Here is a 23,086-nt window from a genome sequence, read left to right as displayed (position 1 = left end):
AGGTTTTACTCATGTGTACTCACAGAGCAAGAAACATTGAGCGGGGGAAGAAAATCTTAGAATGTCTATTTATATTCATGTTTTGTCTAAAAATGAAGAAATTAAGGTTCTCTTATTTTTTAATACATGAACTGTGCCAGTGCCTTTCCTTGGTTCACGTCAGACAAGCAACATGCCACAGAAAGTATGTGAAGTATCTTGCAGGAAGAATTGGCTTTCCATAGAATGGAGAGGTTGTCAGTGGTACCTTCACTTGTGTTTACTTTCAGCATTGTGCTATCTAAGTATGCCCAGGTAAGTGGATTTATAGATTATGCTGCCCAATTTCAACTAAACTAATCCTCAAAAAATGAATGTGTGGTTTAAAAAGATTCCTACAAAGAAATCACTGATTGAAGATGAGAAGGCAGGGCTAACATTTTTCCTACCCATAGTACAAACTCTTCGCTAGATCAGATTACAAAACAAAAACAATAATAGTTTAATCAGATCTGAAAAGAAATTGGCCAATAAACTTGAGATAATCAAAATGATAGGAAATATGAATTTATATCTACCATTGTTACCAATGGAACCTTGCACTAAGTGAATATGATGCCCTGAGAATTTAGCTATCGATAGTATAAAGACATTATGAATAGCAAGATCTTAAAAACTAAGCTTTAAGTGATGTTTGCCAAACATAAAAACTCTCATATCTATATAATTTAAAAACTTGGGAAAATAATTTTCTAATTTTTTAAATTTAGAAATTTTAATTTTTTTTAAATTTTAAAAATATTTTTAAAAAATCTTCAAAATGAAGTCTCCATGGGTTTTGAACCCACTTACTAAAAATGTTTAGATGCAATACCTTCTGATCAGTTTGCAAGAACAACTGGCGGATTCCAGAGAACATGGAACTTTACTAGTCAGATTTCAATAAAAACATTTATATTTTCAGTAGATGGGATTGAAAAATTAGCATCATAATTTACTAAGCACATCTCATGAAATACTGATTCCATTTAGATCTACTGATCTATACGAAGTGACTTCTTCAGTTATAAGTGCCATTTTTAAACCAAGTACCAAAATAAACTGAATCCAGAGTCAGACCTTCTGACTGCTGATTTGGGAGGGAGATTTATATATTTTTAAACCAAGATTTTAAAAAAATAATGAAGCATGTTCAACCACACTATTCTCACAAAACAGCATTACTACTACTAGCATTTTAGTGAGAAAAAGATTTTTTGTACAAATAAAGTAAAATAAAAATAATTAAGATATTGTTTATTCCATAATTAGCTCAGCTTTTCAAATCTCCTATTTTCATATGTTATAACATGCATAATGTTGTATGACAAATATTTTAAAAATTCAATATTATATTTATATACACATGCTGGCAGTGGATGCTCCACATTTTTTTAACTGACTGTTTTTGAATCATTTTTCAGTCATGTACAACTCTCTGTGACTTCATTTTTTGGCCAGGGATATTGGAGTAGTTTGCCATTTCCCTCTCCAGATCATTTTATAGATGAGGACCTGAGGCAAACAGGGTTAAGTGATTTGCCCAGGGTCCTACCTCATTTGAGGCCAGATTTGAACTCCAAAGATGTCTTCCTTACTCCAGCACTCTAACCACTGCACCACCTAGCTGCTTTTTTAAACACCATTATAGAGTTCACAAAAGGTTCAGAAACCACTGGCTTAATAAGCCAGACTTTACATTAAATGGCAATAAAGGAATATCCATGCTGAGGACCTTCAGAATGTTGACAAATTCCATCAGGAAGCAAAGTTTCCTGAAACATCACTCTACCTAAGAAAACACATGAAAAGAAAGACAGAAGGGATGGAGAAAGAGATGAGGGGAGGGAAGGAGGTCAGGAGGGAGACAAGGAAGGAAGGAGAAAAGGAAGGAAGCAAGGAAAGAAAGAAGAAAATGAGCTACTTTGAAGAAGTACCAGCAGGGCCCAAGAAAGTACATCTTTAGGAGACTAGCATGTCTTGTAGACAATGACAGCTGATTGGTCAATATAACATACAGAAACCAATGCTGTGATCATACTTTCTGATCACAGGAGCCATACTATCCATGAAGGTCAAGGCAAAGTTACAAATAACCATGGAATGGATAAACAGTAGCTGGGATCACAAATTAAAGAATAGTCTTCCTCAGTAGGCAGTGGGTACTGGGCTTATGCTCCATTGGCATACATTGACAGTAATACCATGAGTAGTGTTTGCTTTTAATATGCACAGATGACAAAACATATAGGTTTTTTTTTGTTCTGTACCAGTGATATTATTGGCATGGGAAAAATCCCTTCATAAACACACATTGACAACACATTTGTGACACAGAAACAGACATGGACACACACGCGCGCGCGCGCGCGCACACACACACACACACATACACACAGAAACTTGCTCACTCTCCGAGTTTCTGTTCCTTGAAATTGCCCTAAGAGAAGTGATGTGTTGCCATGGGCCTCCTCTCTTTCTGGAGTTCCATAGGTCCAATGGCTTATGTTTGTGGAATTAGAGGATGGTGCATGACCAGGAATTTAAAGTTTTCTCTGTGCCAAGCTACCTGTTCTCTATGCTTATCATCTTGGTCTTGCGAGGACTAAACTTAAATTTAACTAATAAAAGATAAACAAAGTCCACAAATGTATACATGTAATAATCTTTAAAATAATCCAGGTTTTGTAGTTTATCAGTAATTATCTGTTTATATATAGATTTAAAGGAACAAAGATTAAAAGCTAGATGGCCCCTTTAAGGTCATTGACTCCAATCCCCTTATTTTAGAGATGATGATAATGAGGTCCAGAAGAGTTGTGACTTGCCTGAGAGTACAGTCTCAGGCAGGATTTGAATTCAAGTGTTCTCGACTCCAAATTTGGTGCATTATTCTCTACACCATGCTGCCTATGGAACTGCTGTTTCTTAACTCCCAGCAGAAAGTCATTATTTTCATCATCATCAACAGCATTACTATAGAACAAAAAGTTTCACAGAATCACAGATTATGAGAATCCAAGAGAGTCCTCATACCTGGACAGTAATCCCCTACATGTGTGCTTGAAGACCTTCATTGATGGAGATCCCACTAACTTCTGAGGTAGTCCCATTTCATTTTCAATGGCTCTTGTTGTTAGATCATCCTTTCTCATGTCAAACCTAAATTTGCCTTTCTCCAGCTTCCTACCCCTTGCTCCTAGTTCATCTAAGTAGAACGAGTCTAAATTCTCTTCAATGGAATAGCTGGCCAAACACTTGAGGTCAACTCTCATGCTGGGTTCTGTTCTCTTCTCCAGATTAAGCATCTCCTACTCTTTTAACCGGTTCTCATATGGCTGAAATCCAGGTATATTATGTTTAAAGTATTCTCTTGATCTACTAGTCTAGTAATCCTGTCACACACACAAAAAGGAAATGAAGTCAACATGGCCTGCATGATCTGTTCTTGATAAAGGGTCACTGCTTCCCTTTCTAAATGCTCAAGTGCCATCCCTTTAATAATGTGCTTTTGGATTTGGCAGGAATCCGAGGCAAGCTCAATGGGCTTTGTTTTGAGGACTCTGCCTTCTTTCATTGCTTTTCTTTTTTTAAGTTGGAACTACATTTGCCCTTCTTTAGGTCTACGGCACTCCTTTTCTTTACCATCTTTCAAAGAATCACTGGGATGGCTCAGTAATCACATCTGGTGGTATTTTAATAAACACTACTTTTCTGGACTTTGCGATGAGCTCAGTGATGACAGCTAGGTGCTCTCAGAATCGGTTGCCTCATTTATCTTATGTAGTAGCTTTATTTGGGTAAACCTGTTATTGTAACCTGGATTGAGTTTGATCTTTCCATTTTTCCCTAGATGTCTTCTCTAGCATCTTGTCTATATTAATAAGCTTCTTTTTTTGGCATGCTATCTATCACCAAATTGTCTTTCAAGCTGTGTCCAATCCTCTGAATTAACTGGGGAGAGATACCTCCAGAGGGAATAGTGAATTCTTCAATCACGTATTATTTGCTGAGAAAAACCAATCCTTTGCTTCCTTAGTCCCATAGTTTCTTTTTTATTATTTTCATATTCTTCACTCAATAAGTGATTCTTCCTCAATAAGATCTAAAATATTTTTGTAAAAACCCTAATACTTAGTAATATATTAATGCAATTAAAATGGATTCTTATCAACAATCCCTTGTGGTGTAACAGATGGAACTTGCAGTAAAAAATGTGAGTTTTAATCCTATTTCTGTGACCCTGGGCAAATACTGAATCTCTGTTAGCCTCAGTTTCTTTATTCCTAAAATGGGGAGAGAAATACTTGTAGTAGCTACTTCAAGGATTGTTGGGAGACCAAAAAGAGATAATAATTTAAAGTTCTTTGTAAACTTTTAGGCTTTATTAATGACTTATAATATCAGCCATTATTTTTGTGTTCAGTATGTTAATATACTTTGTTTTTTAAAAAATAACATAGATTGAAATGTAACAAAAAAAAACCTAGATGTCTCTCAGTGTGACACTTCCTTCTTTCATCTTTTATTTTACAGGAGAGAAAAGTAGACCCAGACAGGTTAAGTGATTGATTAAAGGTCATACCTGGTATAGGTTACAGAGCTGAAATTTGAACCCAGGTCCTATGACCCTAAATCCAGGGCAAGTCAAATTAGCAGCCTTGTACTATACAATAACAAAGTGGCTGGTCATAGTTGAGCCCCCTTCTTCCCAAGAACCTGAAGCTATTCTTTTTCCCCTCGTGCCTTTTGTGAGGAGGGCTCACTTACCACATTATTTCTTTGCTATCCCCTTGCTATACATTTACCACTTTTGCACACATTATTAAAAATTGATCATGGTAGGTCAACTGCTTTCCTTTTACCTCTGGTGATCAGACTCTTCCTGGGTTCCCCAACATGACCATATCTGGTCCTTTTATGCTCTACTACTTTTCTCTTTCCTCCAAACCTTAGGTATTTCTTCATTTGTCTGTGCTTGCTTCTTTTCTTTTATTCGACCAATCAATATCATGGCTCCTTCAATAGTCATTGGCTCCCCTTCTTTTGTTGTTTTATTTTAACCTCTCTTTTCTTCTGTGCATACAATGATGAGCATACCATCTTTTAGTTTGCCTTTCTAAATTTTTATTGAACTGTCTTTTAAAATACTCTATTCTGAGCTCTTAGAGCATATTTACAAGCAAATATCGTCAGTATCATGGAATTTGTTTTTTTAAATGGAAACCATCTATCATCCACATAGAGAAAGACTACTCCCCCAAGGCTAAACAATGGACATCCCTAAGTATCTTGGTTCAGGGACTGAGACTTTCTACTGCATTTTTACCTTGATATCTTGGAAAAATCTAACCTGAAATCAACCTTGACAGGTTTTAATGAGAATGGATTGTGTATTCTCAATGAAGTCATACGTGTTAGGGGTGTTCATTGTTGGAAAGTGTTGGGAAACAGATTTATTGGGGGGGTGCAATGAAAGATGCTTAACAGCCCACTAGAAAGGAGTAGTAGCAATTGTCTTTTGTCATGGCTGGCAAGGGCTTTGTTTGGATTTCCACCGGCACAATGTGTTTTTGGCTATTAGGAGATTATTCTACCCGGTATTGTCCAATCTCTCAGAAATGGCCATTCAACATATTCATGTTGTTTACTCAGAGGATGTAGTGTATTTTCAGCACACACTAGAGGACCTGTGCCAGCTGGTAAGTCTAATAGGGTAGTTTTAGAACATGAGACACTAAAGACATTTGGGGTGGGGGGTGGGGCTAAAGGACAGTTCTTTTCCTCAAAGAGCTTGCATTCTAATGGGGGTAGGTAACAAGTACACACAAAATCAATACAAGTATATATACAAAATATACAGGAAGCAATTTTGTGAGAGGAAAGACCACTAACAACTGGAGGAATTAATCACTGGGTCAATAAGCGTTTATTAATCACCTATCGTGTACTAGGTGAAAGAGAAAGCAAAGTAATTCTTGCCCGCAAGAAGTTTACCTCCTGATGGGAGAGACTGTACACACATAGGTATCCATAGCAGATACATACAAAGCAGGTACAAGGTTGCCTTGGAGAAGAAATATGGGGGAAGGCTTTGTGTAGGAGAGGGCATCTTCCTATCTCAGTGTCATGCATATAGGAAGTCCTTAATGCAAGTTAACTGAACGGATAAAACTAGCAAGCACAATTGACATCTTTCTAACATTTCCACCATTTTTCTACTCTCAGTTTGACATCCATTTTCTTTTCTTCACTAAAAGGAGGCCAATCAATCAGGTTTCTACTTGACTCTTTTGTTTATAGTACCCCAAATGGAATGTATCACAGAAAAAAAAGGATGGGTGAAGAAGAATCACTATTTTAAAATGCAAATGCAAATTTGTGAAAATCAAGAGAAAAGTAAATTTATCCTCTTGGGGTGCCTGACAATTTCCCCCAAAGATGAAGGCCTGAAGGCCTCTATGTTCTGACAACCCTTTGGAAACCCTAGGTTTTCAATGTAAAGCTGACTTAAGCTTAGCTCATTTGGAGAGCTAGGGGTAGTAAGAGCTAGGGGTAGCAACTTAGATGAAAACTCATTTTGCTGTAAGAAATATTCATTTGGCCAGAAGAAGCTATGTTCTATGATCCGTCCACATTAGGGAAAATTAATGCCTTGGGAGAGAAGTTCAATTAGCCAGATAATAAAAGCTCGAAGTTACTTCATCTAGTCATGGGGATAAAACTGGTCACATTTTTCCCCCAAGCAAGCAGGAGCCTCAAGGATTACAAAACATTTCCTCAAACACCAGAGGAAAGAAGACTGCCAGGGGTTAAGCAGTTTTGCCATAGTCATACAGCTAGTTAGTAGCATAACTGGACTTCCAATCTGGGGCTTCTGACCACAAGTCCTATGCCTTTCTTATCATGCCACCGTACTTTTTAAAAATGAAGGTGGACAAAGTAGGCCAAATGTAGCAAAGAGGAAGATTAAAATAGGTGGACCAATTTTATTGATTAAATATCGCAACAAATATTTCCTAATTATTTACTATGTACATAGTCCTTGGCAAGGTGCTATCACTGGGCAGAGAGTCCCTGTCTCTGAAACCCCTGCTCCATCTCCCTCAGCAAATGGCTAGTAAAAGTCATTTGAGTCAACTGGTTGCATGAGTTGACATTTACAGTATCTAGGGAAGGCACTGAGGGGATGATGTTTTGTTTGTTACCAAGTATGAACATAATGACATCATTTAACTGTCATTACCCACATCTGTAAAATGGGAATAATAAGGGCCCTTACCTCCCTGGTTTCTTGTGAGGATTAAATGAGACAATTCACATAAAGAATTTAAAGTGCTTACATCAGCTATTATTGTTATCATCATCATATTTAATAACTCACATTCAATTATTAATTAGAAAAACAAGATGTCATTTCTTACAAGAATCGTTGGTGGTCTAGTTCAGTGCAGAATGAGCTAACTTCAGAATTCTAAGGATGGTAATGAAAATGCACAAGGGGAACTCTGTAATTGTGAATACTGAACTTGGCCCTACAGAAGGGATGAGAACATGAAACTACTTTCTTTCAGTAAAAAGAAAAGAAAAGAAAAAGACAAACGAGCTAGCATTTTTATAGTATTTTGAGGTTTGCAAGGCATCAAATGACATATATTATCTCATTTGAGCCTCACAGTGACCCTGGGAATATTATCTTCATTTTACAGATAAGAAAACCAAGGCAGACAGATGTTAAGTGACTTGCCCAGGGACACATAGCTAATAAATGTCTGAAACTGGATTTGAACTCAGATCTTCCTGATTCCAGGCTCTGCATTTTGTCTGCTCCACCTCCTAGTTCTTAAAGAGGTGATGAGGTATGGGTGGGAAATGCTCTATACACTATAAGACATGGATGGAGTGTCAGTTAATTTTAATTTGCAGCTTTTCTTTGTCACAAGGGAAGGCTCACTGTGACAAAAATTTTTAAAAAAATATTGCTATGTTTTAGTTTTCCATGACCTTTATTTCCAAATCTCTCTCTCCCTCCCTTCCACCTCCCTCCCTTCCCCTCCCCTCTCCCCTCCCCTCCCTTACCTCTCCCCTCCCCTCCCTTTACCCCTCCCCTCCCTCCCTTTACCCCTCCCCTCCCCTCCCCTCCCCTCCTCGCCTCTCCTCTCCTCTCCTCTCCTCTCCTCTCCTCTCCTCTCCTCTCCTCTCCTCTCCTCTCCTCTCCTCTCCTCTCCTCTCCTCTCCTCTCCTCTCCTCTCCTCTCCTCTCCTCTTCTCCCCTCCCCTCCCCTCTCTTCCCCTCCCCTCCCCTCTCCTCCCCTCCCTTTCCCCTCTCCTCCCATCTCCTCCCCTCCCCTCCCCTCCCATCTCCTCCCCTCCCCTCCCCTCTCCTCTCCTCTCCTCTCCTCTCCTCTCCTCTCCTCTCCTCTCCTCTCCTCTCCTCTCCTCTCCTCTCCTCTCCTCTCCTTTCCGCTCTTCTCCCATCCTCTGTCCCACCTCTCCTCTCCTCTCCTCTCCGCTTCTCTCCTCTCCTCTCCCCTCCCGTCCCCTCCTCTCCTTTCCACCATCACTTGTAACAAAGAATGAAGAAAAGGGGAAAAAATCAATTCAGCAAAATCAAACAATCCATCTACTGTGTCTGACAGCATATGCAAGAATCCACACTCAGAGGCCTCTGTTTCTCCAAAGAAAGGCAGGAAAGGTTGTCCTTTCTTTCTATTTCTCTGAGGCCAACCTTAGTCATTATAAGGACATAGCTCTACACAGCTTTTGGAAGCTGTGCTCATTCTCAGTTTCGCATGAATAGTTTCACACAAGATAAGCGCTTTTCAAATGACCAGGGCTTTATGTCTCCTGAGGAAGATGACTCCACTCTGAAGCACTTCAGCTGGAAAAGAAGAGGCCAGCTCTGCAAAGGTCCATATACGAATCCACTTAGAAATCACTAGTAGGTCTTTCCATTGAGTTCACTGCAAATCTGCCCCTAGATTGTTAGCAAGCTCACCTGATTAAGAATATGTGTGTGTGTGTGTGTGTGTGTGTGTGTGTGTGTGTGAGAGAGAGAGAGAGAGAGAGAGAGAGAGAGAGAGAGAGAGAGAAATCATTGCCAAGCCCATCTCCTTTTTACATAGAAAGAAGTCCATCTTCAATATAGTTCAGAATAAGAATTTGCAGCAGCAAGGGCCATTAGGATTAATAGCTGGAAAGGCAAAGAGAGCATGGACATGTGGAGCCACTCATTTGTTTCTAACCATGGCAGGAGCAGGTGTGTGTATGGATGCACTCCACTGGACATGAGCAGCTGTTGTACAAACCTAGTGTCTTCTCAGGTACATTTGGGATGCCATTGACACAGCTGTGATCTTCTTTCCTTCCTCCCTCCCTCCTTCCCTTCCTCCCTTCCTTCCTTCTCATACACCATCCTCTTCCCTGCCCGGAGCGCAGTCACTCCTCATGCCTCCCTCTCCGAATGCTTCTTTCCTTGCAGAGCATACCTCACTTACAGCCTCCTACCGAAGACTTTTCTTCATTCCTTTTCTCATCCTTAGTTTTCTCCTCTATAAACTCAGGTGTCTCTCTGGCTCCAAAGTTCCTTCCTACTTTAAATCTATGATCCTTTATGTGCTTTAAAGTGCCTTCAAAAGATAGTTCAGAGAGCAGCTAGGTGGCTTAGTGAATAGAGTACTGGGCCTGGAGTTACAAAGATCTGAGTTCAAATTTGGCCTCAGACACTTTCTAATTATGTGATCGTGGGCAAGTCACCTAACCTTTGTTCGCCTTAATCCACCGGAGAAGAAAATGCCAAACTGTCCAGTAGTTTTGCCAAGAAAACCCCATGAACAGTATTGGAGTGCTATGGTCCACAGGGTCATGAAGAGTCAGGAATGACTAAGCAACAGCAACAAAAATGATTCAGTTAATATTTTAACAGTTGCATGATCTTATCCACATGTGTGTTGCCTCCATCCATGTGAGATTGCAACTCATCTACTTTTTTTTCATCCTGTGTGACACAATGTCCACACCCTCCCATACATCCTCTATAGGGGTCTCACCCAAGGTGACGGGGGGATTCCTTTAGAATTTCTTGCCATTATGTATATCAGGCAGCAGATCTTTGAGCATTTGTCCAACCCAGAAGCCTACAGTATAATCATAAGGTACTAATGAGGGGTTAAATTAACTATAAAGCTATATCTATGTCCTGAGGCCTTTTGGGGAAATGAATGCCTCTCTCTGATTTGGAATTAAAAGGAAGAACCTCATTGGATGTGCAAGGATATAAACAACTAAAACCCAAGGAGAGAGACTTCAGTTCTGAGGGGCATGACAAGCCAGGAGAGAGGAGAGGGATTTTCTTTCACCTTGCCTCTCCTGGGCCATGTAGGTATGAGGAGAAGACTGGGAGAAAAGATTGCATCCAACATGGAACAGAAACACATGCTCCAGACAGACAGGGATACAGAAGGGCCATCACTTGAGGGAGGATATAGTTGTGAGGAACAAGACTTCTGCCAGCCAAGAAGAGAGCTAGCTCTGGGAAAGAGCAGGCCCTGGGAACACAGCCAAGCAGCCTGTCCAGAAGAGACGCTGCTCCTGAAAGGAACTTCATGAGAACTCAATAAAGACAGAAAGGACTTCCAGGCCCTGCAGTACCAGGAGTTGGGAGTTGCTTTTGCCCCATGCATGCCACTCTTTCCGTAGACAATGTATGTATTTGTGAGCGAGTGGGCCTCAGGTTTTGGGTGGGAGTTATTTTGTAGCAATTGGACTTTTTGTTTTGTGTTGTTGTTTTTTTTTACTATATCTTGGTAAATATCTTGTCTAGGAACTAATTATATCTATTGGCTGACTGTTAATGTGAAGCACCCTGGTGAGGGGCTCCTGATTTATATCATGTTAGGAGTAACCACTGTGCTAGCCTAGAACCAGAGATGCACTTATCCTCTTGGAGAGTCAATCTAAAAATGCATTTGCTAATTGGGGGAATTAGCTCATGGGGGTGCTACATATAGGTACCAGTACGGGTCTCAGGTTTTACATCTATTTTCTCTCTCTCTTGTTACATAACTATTCTAACTCATTTCCTTAGTCTTCATTTTCTGGAAGATATTTTTTCCTTCCACTTCTTACATGTAAATCATCACTGTGCAGAGGCGGTCCCCTGGTTGCACACAATTAGTGTATCCACTGACCTTTTAGCCATTCACAATTTTGGTTTTCCAGAGATTGTGGTGATCCATGAGTCAGAGCTGCATAGTGTTTCCAGGAGATTACTGGTTTTTAAAAAAATATGAGTTTTTGCTTCAGGGAGTAGTTTGAGATAATTGAAATCTATGCAGTTTCTCAAATTTATTCTATCCCATTCTGTTTGTCATTGTCAATTTTGGGGCCAGAACATGGTTCATTTGCAGTTTCTGTCTAAACTATTGATGCATATAATAAGGAAAAAGTTTTTGTCACGTATGTGTTTTGTACATACATATTTATGCATATTATGTAAGAATGTAAGCTCCTTGAGGGGGTATGGGGATACAGAAGGGGCATCATCTGAGGGATATAGGACTGTTGTTTGCTTTTCTCTGCATCTCCAGAGCTTAGCATAGTGCTTGATGCACAGTAGGTGCTTAATGAGTGCTTGACTCACTGACTGACTGATGGCAGGCTTGAAGAAGAAAATTATAAAAAGGTAAAGTTTGTCTTTAGAACAACCCTGGAAAGTCCACTGCCAAGTCTGCCATGATCAGGGTTTGAACTCATGATTCCAAATTCCAGGCTTTTTTGCCCCTTCAGGGGTGATCATTACCACGACTTCATACACTTCCCTCAAATGTCTCACAATATCTCTGTCTTAGGCCTCATCCTCACAGGCCCATAGTGCCTTCCAGTGTCCCATTTGACCTTGGCCAAATCTTCTGATATCTCCGAGTCTCAGTTTACCTCTAAGACCTCTTCCAACTCCAAATATATGATCTTAATTTCTGAGAGTCCATGTGGTAGGGGATGCAAAGGGATCCAGTCTCAAAGGCCAGAAGATCCAGGTTCAAGTCCTGTTCTTGACAATGGGCTGCTTGACCCTGGGCAGGCCATTCAGCACTGTGGACAACTCTATAAACATAATTTGAAGAGAGGGGGTTGACTTGCATTGGTAGATTGAGCTGTCTCACTGAGGAGGTCCCTATACTCATGGTTATCTTCAACTAATCTTGTCTGCATCTTTTTATACACAGTTGTTTGAATTAGATTGAAAGCCCCTTGAGAAACTACTTTTGCCCTTTAAAATGATCTCCAGCACTTAGCACAGTGCCTGGCACATAGTAGGTGCTTAAAAAGCACCTGTTGACTCCCGATGAAATGACAGGTCTAGACTCTATCTATAAGGCATTTGTTCATGCAGCAAATACTTATTAAGCACCTACTTCATGTCAAACATTGTGAAGGGAGATATAAATGGTATCTAGAACTCAGTGCCTAAGGTGGACACTAGATCAATGTTTCCTTATGGTATTAAGCAAGGGACTCAAACACTGTAATGAGTAGGTCCTCTTACACAATGAAAGTGACAGGTTAGTCCTTCTGCTGCTCTTAAAGGAGGGCCACATTTCCAAATTCTCCATGCTATGCATTGACATGGACCCTTGGATACTATTACACTTCTGAAAGAAGATGCTGCCAAGTCATAAATTGGTGCTGATTGACCAAAGACTTCTTGGGATGGCATCCATTTAGCAAGAGTATCTGAATGCCATCCCTTGTATTTGAGGGTGATACTTCAGACAGTCATTGCTATTCTGTGTCTGGAAAGGCAAGAATGTTACATGATAGTTTAACTTTCTTGTCCTGGAGGACCAAGGGTAGGTTTTGTCCCGGGATGGAGGTCAAATCTGGCCTCAGACACTTACTGGCAGTGTAACCCTGGGCAAGTCACTTAACCCTGTTGGCCTCAGTTTCCTCATCTGTAAAATGAGCTGGAGAAGGAAATGGCAAACCACTCCAGTATCTTTGGCAAGAAAATCCAAAATGGGGTCGCAGAGAGTCAGACATGACTGAGAAATCTGAAATTATTGTTGTTGAGTTGTGTGTGTTTGACTCTTCTTTGATTTTGGCAATCTGATTTTTCAGTCCATAGCAGATTAGAAGTGACTTATTACAAAGTAGGGGGATGGGTTACCCCGGGTGCTCCCCTGTCATTTTACTGTTGTCAAGAAGGAAAAGGGCCAAGGACTGGGAAATAACATTCTAGGGGCAGCTGAGCCATATGTAATATATAATATATATGCAATACATAATTACCAAATATGGTAATTGGTACTCATAATGATGACCCTGGGGCATCAAGAAAAGGCTGGATTTTGCTCAATATGTTTAAGAAGGCAGTAAAAGGTAATGATCCATTTTTAGAAAGACTTCCATCCCCACCCCCCAAATTAAATATTTAAAAGTAACCTCTGGTAAGCTAGAACAACTTCAGTTTCCTCATCTGCAGAATGGGGGATTAGCAGTTAAATTAGACAGTTTCTAAGACCTCTTAATTGTTTTAACATTCCATGATTCTGCGCATACTTTACCAAGGGTTCTGGATAGAGATGTTTTATTTTATTCAAAAAAATTAAACTTAAAATTACTAAGTAAATATTATTAAAATTAATTAATAATTAACCTTAAAGGTAAAAAAGAATAACATTTTTGACATCTCCTTTCCTTATGCCTTGTTCAAAGTATATTAATTGTCTTTCAAGCTTGTTTATTCTCCTATTCAAATTTGTTATCTCCCCAGAATGTGGAAGTCTCTAGTGGAGACTGAAAAGGACCTACGTACCTACTTGAGAAAGAGACAAGCAACTGGTCATTCTATGTAATAGTGTATTTATTACTGGACTAATAGTCCACATCCTACAATACATACTATAATGGACATTAATTAATTTAACTAATAGTACTCTGAAAGAGATGAAGAGGCTGTGTGAGTACTTAATACATGCTTGTTCATTCATTATTCATCTTTGTCAAATTAGCCCCTCTGGGCCTCAATTTCTTTGTCTATAAAATGGGAATGACACCAATACTTTCTGCACTGAGCTCAAAGGCTTGTCGAGGGGTCACAGTGAGATCATGTAAGTAGTGCAGTATTCTCCTGATTCCCAGGGATACCTCACCTAATGATATTATCACCTGTTTAAAAAAAATCAGAGAGAAGATCTTACAAAAACATGATCTGCAGCAACGGAATCTTCAGTGACAATTTGTTACTGGATAAGTTGTGAAAATGTGAGCTCTTTAAAGGCAAGATGATTTCCCCTTTGCCTCTGCTCCCCAGGGCCTGGTATACAGTTGGTGCTTAATGAATGCTCTGAGGTCAATTGGCTGGATGTGGTTCCTCAGTTGAGGAATCCTTGCTGTCTGCAGTCAAGCCAGTGGTGATCATGAAAAAACAAAATCGAATCTAGTTGTGCCACATAATTTACTGTTACTACTAGGTGTGCCACATAATTTACTGTTACTACCAGCGTGAGCTGGCATTTATGTGGAACCTTACGGTTTACAAAGTGCTTTGCATATATTATGATGGAAATAGCTAAGACCTAGGCAGAAGTAAATGGGAGAAATTGAATTGTCTGCTAATGCCTTCTCCTCTAAGGCTCTCATCAGCTCAGTGTTTGTCTCTTATATATTGCTGTATGTATACAGGGCCTGCCTCTGTGACAATGTAAACTTGTTGGGCTCAGGGGCTGTGTTTTTCTTTTTCTTCATATCCCCAGAATGTAGTATCATGTCTGGTACATACTAAGTATCTTGTGAATGTTTGCTGATCCATTAATATGGGAAAGGCATTGTAGGCCAAAGCTGGGCTTGGAGTTAGGTGAGTCCTAGGTTTGCATTTGAACTCTGACACTAATTGGGGGGCTATTATGAACAAATCAATTAACCCTTCTAAGGCTTGGTTGTTGTTTTTGTCTATTAATTGGGGGCTGGCAACCCCTGTTGTATCCACCCTGTCAGACTACAAGGAGAAAGGGATTATAATCATATGCCTAGAACAAGTGGGTCCGGAGACAGGAATATCTGGGTTCAAATTTCTTCGTTTGTGCTTAGGATCTTAGGACCATAGATTTAGATCTGAAAGGGGCTTTTGAAATCCTCTAGGTCAATCCTCTCATTTTAAAAAGGCTGAGAATGGGCACAGAGAGGTTAAATGACTTGTTCACAGTCACACAGGTGTATTATGAAGGCAGAATTTATGATTTCAAAGAGAATCGTATATATGCCTGAAAGGTTCGGAACCGCAGGATATAAGGAATTCTCTAGGTAGAAGGCAGAAGAATTAAAGCATGTATTCAAGCTCCACAGTAACAGACCCACAAACCAGTGTCCCCATTTTGATATTTTGATCAAAAGCTTCTAGGCCCAATAAGTCCGCCTCACAAGAGTAACCAGGAGGCCACAGAGAAGCATGATGGTATAAAGCAAAATCATATACATGCTTCCCCTCTACAGTAAGAAGATTACCCACTGGCCTCAAGTCCTTGCTCAGCACTCCTCAGTCCACATGTGGGTCGGCTCTGCTACCGGCAGCTCCTGCTTCAGCTTCGGCTGTAGGCGTCTCTGGCTCCAATGGAAAGGAAAAAAAGGGGCTCTTCAAGCTGTCTTCTCTCCTCTTATAGAGTTTTTGACATCATCAAGCGCCGCCTGAATGACTAGGGCCGATTGGTTCTTGAGTTGGCCCCTCCCCCTAGGACCCTGGGAGGTTCATATCCATAGACTAGGTTAACACCCATTAGGTGGAGTCAACACCTCCCCTCAGCCAGCCCCATGAATCATCACACAGGAAGTTCTCTGCTCCCAGGTATGGGTCTCTGGGCTTCCTGTCCCGGAAGAGAAGCAGCAGGCAGCGGGGAAAGGTGAAGAGCTTCCCCAAAGACGACCCCACCAAGGTTCCACACCTAACGGGGCTCTGGGCCTGGGGCCCAGCACCCAGCAAGGCTCGATGAGATAAACTAAGTCACTCAAAGAAAACAAAGGCCATTCTGCCTGCCAACACAACAGGATAACAGAGTCAGGACCAAGTGAGCACTCTTTTTTATTCTATCACACAATCTCTCTGAGACTCAGTTTCCTCATCTATTTTTGAAGTATTGTTGGCTTTAATTTCTAATTTAAGTATAATGATTTTTAAAAGGGACATCATAAAACTTTACACTGCCAATATTTTACGTAAGTGTAAACATGCATATTTCTAACCTATTGTAAAGCAGCTATGAAAATAAACTTAGATACAAAATTAAAAAAAAACAAACTGTAATCCCAGGGTCAGACAACTAAAGCTAATTTGTCAACATGAACTCTGGACAAAAGTGATGATGGGGAAAGGATCATCATTCTACTGGTCTTTTACTTCAGCCTCCACCTGGGTTTCCAAATGTCATCTACCACAATGCATTGGAATCATTCCATATTGACTAGAACCTAATACACAACAATATGAGAATACTTCTTTCAGAACAACATAAAAATACATAACACATCCTACCGAATCTTTTATCTTAATTCAGAGAAATAGGGATTCTGGAATCTTACATTTCCCCATCACCAAAGACAAACAAATATAAACTTTACCCACATGAGATTGCCAACCGACAAAACACAAATTGTTACAGAAAAACACAGACAAAAGACAAATTGTTACAGAAAAACAAGATCGTTACAGACAAAAGACAAACAAAGAATCAATTAATAAGTAGTCTTGGTTTCAGCCAAATATCTCTTGAGTTTACTAGTATCCAAACTCTGCTGTAATTTTAGATGTAAAATGTGAGCATTGCATAACAAATATTTCCAAAAGACAGGATTCTGAGATTTCTATATAAGCTAGGTACAAGTTCCAATATATATCAGACTGCTTTTTGTACCCAGACCATTGTTTTTGCTACACACCTGAGCCCTGCACACAATAGGTGTTCAATGAATATTTGCTAAATTAAATATAGTGGGAGCCATTATGGTACAATAGGGAAAGCACTGGAATCTTTGGTTTTACTGTCATCTGTGTTATTAACTAGCTGCAGGCCTTTCCTGTCTAAGCTTCCCCTACTTTGGAAAATGAGAGGCTCCGACTGAATTATCTAGAATGTTCTCTCTAAAAGCTATGCGTAAGTTCATCTCCATTGGAGTATCAGGTCAGGTCTAATTAGGCAAGGCTGGCCACAATTTTCACCTCTATTTGTTCAATAATTTGAAGAGTCTCACACAACTAGAGGCTGCCATTTTCTGCTCCACCCCCAACGGCCAAAAAGTTTACTTTGACGTTGAAGATGACACACCCAAACTACATAGTGACTGCCAAGTATGTATTGCCACTCACCCTTTGAATAACCAACCCCCCCCCCCCCAACCATTCAGGTTTTTCATTCACGATGCTAACCAAGCAGCAACAAAACTCTGTTAGTTATTAACTGCACAGACTTGGTAAAACTTTTAAAATAGATTATTTGCAGAATACATACAAGAGCACTCCTGTCCCAGGTCGTGACAAGTCTTAGTGAATTCAAATGGGGAAACGTAAGATCAGAATCCCTATTTCCCTGAATTAAGATAAAAGATTCAGTAGTATGCATTATGTATTTATTTGTTGTTCTGAAAGAAATATTCTCATATTGATGTATATTAGGTTCTAGTCAAAATGGGGATCACTACCTCCCAAGCGCTCTCCTTGGTGGTGGGCTAGTGTTCAGGGCCTCCACATATTCTCCTCCTAAAGGGACAGATGCAGAAAGTTCTAGCACTACTCATGGCTGTCACTGCCAGATTCACTCAATTGGGAGCCATTTTGAAGGGCATTCATCGTTTGGTTATTTACCTGGGGCCAGCTGGTACCATTGGCCACAGGGTGACCCAACTGCTGGCGAGGAGGTTTAAAAACGATGAAGCCCCAGTGACTCCTGCCTCCTTTCACTGTTTGAGCAGCTTTTGGAATCTGACAAGCTGCTACTATATACACACATATACATGTGTCCCCCATACATGTTTGTATATATAAATGTGTACATATATACATACATGTCTATCTCTATATAGAGAGATTTAGATAGATATAGATAAAGCTATATATGGATATACACACAGTATATATTCATGTATGTATCATATGTATTCACATTTCTATTATGCCATTATGTTGCCTTTTCATCCCCTGCTGAGAACTATTAGCTAAAATTACTGGTTGACTGTCCCTTTTACAAGTAAAGTGGGTCCATTGGACAACCAGAGATTTCAACGCTGTGGGGAATTAATGAATCTGAATATAAGAATAAACAAAAGTGAAGGACTGCTGAGATATACATAGAAACGTATAGTTAGATAAACACCAGCTATTAGTATGCCAAAAGCTTTGTAAAATGGAGCTACAGAAATGTCAGCTCTTATAATTGCCCAGCCTTACTAAAACAACACATTAACTGGAATCTAGACCCTCCTGGTTCTATTATTGATTAGCACAATCTCATCTGTAATCAGGGTCAAAGTATAGTCAGGGAATCCTCCATTCTCCCCTTACCTTTAGCTACAGTAATCCATTTCACTGGAAAGATACTCTGAGATTAATGGACATCAGGAATTTTATAGATGACAATCTTTCAACTGAAGTGGTGAAGAGAGAGAAGTCATTGCTTTCCAAGGTCTAAAATCAACTGACTGTTCATCTTCACCTTTAATAGGTGAGGAAACAGAAGCCAAACACTGAAGAGAAGTGATCTGTGTCAGGACCCAGCATGAGGCAGCAACCCAGTCAGATTCCGGAGTCACAGTCAATGAGTTTGGGGGCTGATGCTTATCAGACCAGAGAGCCTTCTGTCCTTTTCAAATACATAAGATCCCTCTCATGGCCCAGAAGTGCAGTTTCAGAAGCATTAGAAGCATCCTTTCCTAGAGAGGGTCACTCAGAATATTTTGTGTATGACATTTCTACGTGAATATTCTGAGGTTACTCCCAAATCAGCATGTCCCAAGCTGAGCTCACCACTGTCCCCCCGTCCAGCAGCTTCCCTTGAACTCTCCATCAATGGCCCACAGCATTTGGATGAGTCACCTAATGATGTTTGCCATCATCATTGACTCCACCCTCTCTTCACCGCCCCCCATAACCTGCCAGTCTCCTAAATTCACTAGATTTCAGGTATCTTTATCTCAAAGATTTTGCTCTCATTTTAATCCTTTCTTCTGTTTCCAGAGCTGTTGCCCTGCTCCAAGCCCTCATTACTTCCAGCCTGGATTCTTTTGAAAGTCACATTACCTATTTCCTTAAGTATTGTTTTCTCTCCGTAGGCCCAAAATGAAAGCTTCTGAAAATCACATTCCTCCTGCCACTCCCCCGTCTACCTGAGTACTCAAATTGATCTGAGATCTCATCAGTGTGTGTGGATACTCCCTCCAAGGATGCAGATCTCAACCCATCCATGCCTGCTCAGTCTGGCTGTCTCTTCTTTTGCCCATTCCTTTCCTTAAGTTTTAGGCAGGTAGTCCAACCCAAGGGTTAGTGCTCTTCTCTTTTGTGTCTTCAACATTGAGAGGACACCAATGGCACACATGAACTTGTTTAGCCCTCACTTTTTCTACATGACCTGCCCATCTTTTTCACTCATATATTTCATTTACAAAATGCTTTGTTTGGGTTCTCTTTCATTTATTCCATGCTAGTAATGTATTGCAGCTTGCTCACACCCATTGCATGCCAATAATGTCTTATCTCTGCCTGAAAAATCAACTCTAAATACATTTGGCAGACTTTCAAGGCCCTCTAAACTCTGGTCCCCATCTGCCTATCCACTACTCACTAACACAGAGACTTCCCTCCAGTCATGCTGGTCTCTCTGATTTTCCACAAGTATTTCATTTTTAAAGCCTACCTAAGCTATTTACTGCTATAAGAATTTCATACTTCACAAGGTTATTTTTTAAAGATTCAAAACAAAAATAACTGCAAACTTTTCCTGGGCAATGGAGATATGTTAAAAAGTGAGAAACAATAATCACCTAAAGTCTGATTTTTTTTAAAGAGAAAGTATTCTGTATATGTGAGTCAAAAATCATCTGACTCATGTCAAGATAATTCATACTTGGTATAGAAGGGCAGAGGATCAAATGGGAATTTATGAATGGAGACAGAGGGAAATTTCTGTCATGGGCAATGCCACTATCATTATTTCCTTCATGAATTGATACTTTCAATTAGGGGCTTAAGGAAATGGCCAAGGTGGTAGGAGATGAGGTTCTGAGTTAACATGGAAGATATAAGCATTACCCTTGTAAAATAACTCCATCCTGCCTTAACTCATCTTAGAATGATCTCTCACACAATCTTCCCTTGCACCTCCTTATCCTTCAGAAGTGAATTCCATGCCTTCTTTCCCTGTGAAGCCTTCCCAGGATATTTGGCCTCTGGCTTATCTCTTCACCTCTGAGGTAGGCAGCTAAGAGAGAGTCAAGAAGGAGGCACTTACTAACTATGTGACCCTGAACAAGTTACTTAGCCACTGTCTGCCTCAGTTTCCTAACCTATAAAATGGGAATAATAAACACATCCTGGGGTTGTTGTGAAGATAAAACCTTAAAATGCTATAGAAATTCTAATACTATCATAATCATCTCCTACTGGACTAATAAAATGTATTATATATTTTAATACCTGAAGGTAGAGAGACCCACTCTTACTGATGTACAAGTTTCATGGCTCTTTGTTTTGCTCCACTCCTCCCTGCTCCCCAAACTAGATTACAAGCTTTTGGATGGCAGAGAACTGGGCTTATGCTTCTCTTGAACCCTATTAAATCCCTAACATAGGATCAACACTTAACAAACAATTTATCTGCTGAAAAGTACAGTGGGGTGGAGGGAGGTCATTGCATCAATGCTTCAAAATGGGAAAATAGAGCTCATTTCCAATAATAAGACTTTGCTCTCAGAAATGGCCTGGTGAATTCCAACATTGCCTTTAATCTTACCATGCTGGATTCATAGATTTTAATCAATGAAGAATTTAATTTATTACTCAACTTCAGCTTGGTATGTATCATTGAAATCTTGGGTGAGGGGAGAGGTATAGAGCAGGAAGGGGGCTGAGAAATCATCTAAGTCGAACCACCCCATTTTACAGGTGAGGAAGTTGATGCCTAAGAGCTAGAGGTGACTTGTCCAAGATTATGCAAAGGGATGATTCAAATCTAAGTTTTCTCACCCCCAATCCAGTGCTTCTCCCATTACACTGATGGAACTATCAGGCCATTCATAAGCATTCATTAAGCATGTATTATGAATCAGGCATTATGCTAAATGCTGGGGATACAAAGAAAGGCAAAAGACAGACCCTGCTCTCAAGGAGTTACCAGCCTAATGGGGGGACTGGGAATGTTTTAATACAGATACTCAGCCTTACTCCTCCTCCAGTTGAAAGAAAGTAAACTCTTGGAGTACAGGATCTGTGTCATTTGTGACTTTGTAGCTCTTGTGCCTAGCACAGTGCCTGGCACAGAGAACATGTTTAATAAATGCATTTAAAAATTTAACCAAGTGACTATGAATTAAAGTACCTAAATGACTATATAAAGACTCTAAGTTAATTTCTAGATTATCAAACAAAATTCTATGGGAGACTTTTCTGAAACAGAAAAATATAGACCCATGCTTCTTGCTACCTCTCCCTTCCTCCAGGATATTTCTCTGGATAAAATTATTAGCCTATTTTTAGTTAATCATTCTAACCTTTAATTTTTTTCTTTTGGCAATCTGAAGCAATTTTCTCTTACAGTATAAAGAATTATCAGTTGTCCTTTTTTTGCATCTTTTTCATATTCATAGGGAGAATCACTGCCCTTTGAACAAGACAATTATTCACTATAAAGATAGAAATGAGTTTACTTTCCCTACGGTTCTGAAGTAATTATATAAACAAAATTTTTAGGATGCAAGTGAGAATAGCTGAATAGAATGAGTTGTTGGCAAAGTTAATTGGCCGATCTGCTTATGGAGATCTAATTTGGAATGTCAATTGAATCTTTGGAAATTATTGCTTATTTCCTTTGAGGATTATTTATTGGTACATGCAATTTGAATGTATAATATATAGTTTGCTCACCTCTGTCTTATGGTTTGATTAGGAAGAATTCTTTCTATTATGCAGGTTTTAAAAATTCATTCCTTAATCTGTTTTGTGCTTTTCCATTGTTAGTTTAAGAAAAGCACAGCAAATGTTAGAGTGAGGACATCATTGTAATCACAAACAGAGAATGCTTTCTTTTCTCCTAATTCAATTATTTACATGCTCAAATGACTCCCAGTAACCCAATAGGTTTATTGATAAAGAGGAACTCTGTGATTCAGAATGTGTAATGGTTGATGGAGTTTTAGCTCCTTACCTTGGCTTTCCACTTAGGGCCATAGAAGAACTTACTATAACTGCAAAGTGCCATAGGAAGGGAAATGATTGTGATTTTTGTATCAAGATCAAGAGGAAGACTGACAGCAAGTTGAGAGGATTCCTTTGGAAAATGGATGGGAGGACATTGCTGCAAAGGGGCAACTAGGTGGCACAGTGTGCTAAACTTGGAGTCAGGAGGGCCTGAGTTCAAATCCTGCCTCAGAAACTTACTATGTATCTCTGGGTATGTCCTTTATCCTCTCCAGGTTTTGGCCTCCTCTGTAAAAGGAAGGAATTGGATTTGTTGGTCTCTAAAGTCCATTCCAGCTCCACATTTATGAACTCAGTTGTGAGTGTAGTATGAACCACATTTATGAAGGCACCACCCAATCCAATCCCTTATTCTATACATTGCAGACTCTCAGAGTTTGAAAGAACCTTGGACGCCCTCTAGCCATTCAGCCTTTGCTTGAACACCTTCAGTGAGGTGCAAACATTTCAAGGAAGCTTATTCCACTTTGGAATAGTTCCAATTGTTAGGAAGTTTGACCTGACATTAAGGCTAAATGTACCTTTTTTGAGAATCTTCCATGCATTGCCCTCTGGGGACAATCAGAATAAGTCTAATTTCTCTGCCCCAAGAAAGTTCTTTATGAATTTGAAGATAGCT

The sequence above is a fragment of the Trichosurus vulpecula genome, chromosome 4 (genome assembly GCF_011100635.1).
Source record: "Trichosurus vulpecula isolate mTriVul1 chromosome 4, mTriVul1.pri, whole genome shotgun sequence".
Classification (NCBI taxonomy): Eukaryota; Metazoa; Chordata; class Mammalia; order Diprotodontia; family Phalangeridae; genus Trichosurus; species Trichosurus vulpecula.
This window is presented reverse-complemented; position numbering follows the sequence as displayed.